At 58.5% G+C, this 3,448-nt stretch overlaps 1 pseudogene; it reads left to right on the plus strand.

Moving 5' to 3' along the window:
* The first annotated feature begins 1,342 nt into the window (after positions 1 to 1,342).
* On the plus strand, positions 1,343 to 2,571 carry LOC119946671 (annotated as a pseudogene).
* Positions 2,572 to 3,448: the final 877 nt, after the last annotated feature.

Below are 3,448 nucleotides of genomic sequence, written 5' to 3' on the forward strand. Positions count from 1 at the left end.
TCATATCTCCATTCCTCGCCTCTGAATACTGTATGCTCACACGATCGGTACGTCGCACGCCTGACCATTAATCCTGATCAAGCACATCTCATTGTTCCTCCATTAATACCATGCAAGGGCTAAACATGTGGCGGTGCAAATTGAAGAGTTAAGCAGGAATTTTTCCACTCCTTACCAATAACTCCTTTCCCCCAGATGTTCTGCTCGAATTTCCGTTGACAGTACCCCGGGACCCCTTTACCCTACATCTCTCCAACTTCTCAAAACCTCATCTATCTGCTGTTAGAGAGACGACGCGAGGCCGTGTTCCAAAGAGAGCGGGGCGGATCGGCACGTTTCCTTCGGAATGTGTCATATACTTGAGGGTGGCAAGAGCTAAAATGCGGCTGCTGGTAGGTGTGTGTGCACGTTTTAGGGGTGACAGCTCCATATGTCTGGAGAGGGTGGGGCGCTGCAGCACCTTATGACCAGAAAGCCTAGTGTCAGAATCTCAGGGGAAGGGTTTCTGGAAGAGGTTGCGGCTGTTGCTGATTTCTTGGATGGATTCGGGGGTGGTGTGGAAAAAGAAAAAAATTTCATAAACAGATAGACGTCAGGGTTTGCTTTGGCTGATAAGACTTTGCGAGGAACTTGAGGAGCTGGGCGCTGCGGCGTCTTCTTAAAGGATGGGGGCGGAGGGGAAGACGATGACAAAGAGAAAGAAGGATAAAAGAGAGAGGGATGAAGGGAAGGAAGGAAAGAGAGAAATCGAGGGAAGTAGGGAGAGAGGGAGGAGGGGGACAGAAACCAGATGGAGGGGCGGAATTCTGATTCCAGCAAGGGAGAGCGAGCTCTCCCGGTGGCGGGGCAGAGTGCACAATGGAAAAGGGAGGGAAAGGGTAGGAGAAAGAGGGGAGTAGATAGAGGGAGGGAGGGAGGGAGAGAGGGAGAGAGAAAGGGAGAAAGGAAGAAAGGTAGAAGAGGGATGGATGGACGCGAAAAGGAAGATAGAGCGAGAGCGAGAAAGTGTGGCGTGCCTGGGGTTCCGCTGTCTGCTCCGGTTGTGGCCGCCGGGCCCGTTCTCTCGGGGCTGCGGAAGGCGAAGCTCAGCGGGCCGCGCGGGGAGAGAGGGAGAGTCCTCCGTGTCCGGGAGGGATGCGCCTGGCGCTTCCAGAAGCCCTCCACCCCGGTGGGATCCCCGCCGGGACCTCCGAAGGCCCTGAGGGCGCCCGGCCAGCAGGAGTCGTGCACGCTGCGGGCCCGACGGCGGTTGACGGGCCCGTTCGGCAGCCAGCCTATCCCCACTCGGTGCCATCCCTCTCTTCCCCCCGGCCCTCCCCGCTCCCTCCCTTCCCTCCGCCAGATGACCACGGAGAGCGGCCAGCAGCAGCAGCAACCGCAGCCTCTGTTCTCCTCCCCGTCCTCTGCCCCGTCGTCCGCCACCCTGGAGGCCTTCTTTTCGTTGTTCTCGTCCTCCTCCTCGTCGTCCTTCTCCTCCTCTTCGCCCACTGCCTCCGCGCCGTCGTCCTCGTCTAAAGCATCTTCCGGGTGGAAGGGAGCCAGCGGCGGGGGCAAGAAGGCGATCTCGGCGCTGCGACGGCCCGAGAAGTCCCCATACTCGTACATCGCCCTGCTCGCCACGGCCATCCAGATCTCGCCGAGCAAGCGGCTGACCCACAGCGAGATCTACCAGTTCCTGCAGGCACGCTTCCCCTTCTTCCGCGGCTCTTAACAGGGCTGGAAGAACACGGTGCGCCACAACGTGTCGCTCAAAGAGTGCTTCATCAAGCTGTCCAAGAGCCTGGGCCGCCCGGGGATGGGCCATTATTGAGCCATACACCAGGCCAGCGAGTTCATGTTCGAGGAAGGCTCTTTCCTCCGCAGACCCCGCGGCTTTAGGAGGAAGTGTCAGCAGCTCAAGCCCGTGTATCACTGCATGGTCAGCGGGCTGGGCTTCGGCGCCTCCCTGCTGCCGCAGCCCTTTGACTTCCAGTCGACACCTTTGACCCGGCTCGGCTGCGCCGCCCAGGGCGGCTATGTGGGGCTAGACGTGATGCCCGGAGCCTATGAGGCCGGCGCCCCAGGCTACACACACCAGCACCCTCCCGCCCCGCTTCCCCCACCCCCCACCATCACCACTACGTCCCGCACGCGTCCCCCGCCCCGGGCTCCTCCTTTTTGGCCGGCTGCTCTGGGCCCGCCTTGGCTGGTGGAGCCGCGGGGGCACCGCCGGGGAACGCAGGCGGAGGAGGAGGAGGAGTCGGCGGAGGAGGAGTCAGTGGAGTAGGGAACGCAGGAGGCGAGTATGGGCCAGACAACAGCAGCAGTCCGCTGCCCCTTTCACCGGCCATGGCTTGCGGCCGCGCGCCCTATTCGAACCCCGCGGCTCACTGGGGTTCACCAGGCACCTGTCTTTACTTCAAGCATCCCCCCGCCCTGCACCCCAGAGGCAATCCCCCTGAGCCCTCCGCCCTCCTCTCCAACATGGCCTACTACTCCATCGACTATAGCTACCTGCATCAGAACGGTCACGAGGAACTCTCAGGTAAGCAGACTGCCGCGGCCCCGACCCGAGGTTGGAAGAGGAGATGACTGCTTCGCAGGGGAAGTGTCGGCCAGGGCCCGGTCGGGGGGTCGTGTTGAGTCCGGGAGCGTTGCAGCGTTGTCTGTCCGACCACCTTCGCAAAGAGAAGCCCAGAGTGTATGTGTTCTGGGGCGTCGACCGACTGGGTAGGGACCCTCCTTGTCCACGGAGAAGGGGTCTAGGAGACGTGCTAGGGTAGGGGGAGGAGGGAAGAATGTGGATGAGTGTCACTTGTTTGAGTTTGTATGTGTGTGTGTGTGCGTTTCTGTCTGCATGTCCATTCGTTCCACCTGTGGTCCTGGTCGGCTTGCTTTGGGTCTGCCCAAAAAGGGTGTCCTAGTGGAAAGATCATGGAGCGGGGCCGCAGGGGATCTCGGTTCCAATTCTAATTCGGCCACTTGCCTGCAGTGTGAGCTTGGGCAGGACACTTCATTTCTCTGGGTTTCTGTTTTCTCATCTATAAATAACCGGGGTAAGATATCAGTTATCCCTCCCCATTAGGTTGGAATTCCTGTGTATACCAGGGATTCCGTCCGATCTTCCAATAAGGGATGTATCCTAATACAAAGTAAGAGCTTAATATACATTTTCTAACCTCCGCCTTACATGGAAACTCCCGTGTAGGACAACAATTTCGTCCGATCTGCCAATATTGTATGCAACCCAGCTCTTGGCATCCAATAAGAGCCTTACGTACACCATAATTATTATTAACAGTCGAACGAAGCAAGGGGGCGGTTAAAAGCGTGCAAGGAAGCAGCGTGGCTCAGCGGAAAGAGTCGGGGTCAGGGGTTCAAATCCCGACTCCGCCAACTGTAAGCTGTGTGACTTTGGGCAAGTCACTTAACTTCTCAGTTCTCTCATCTTTAAAAAGGGGATGAAGAC

This window comes from Tachyglossus aculeatus, chromosome Y2, assembly GCF_015852505.1.
Source record: "Tachyglossus aculeatus isolate mTacAcu1 chromosome Y2, mTacAcu1.pri, whole genome shotgun sequence".
Classification (NCBI taxonomy): Eukaryota; Metazoa; Chordata; class Mammalia; order Monotremata; family Tachyglossidae; genus Tachyglossus; species Tachyglossus aculeatus.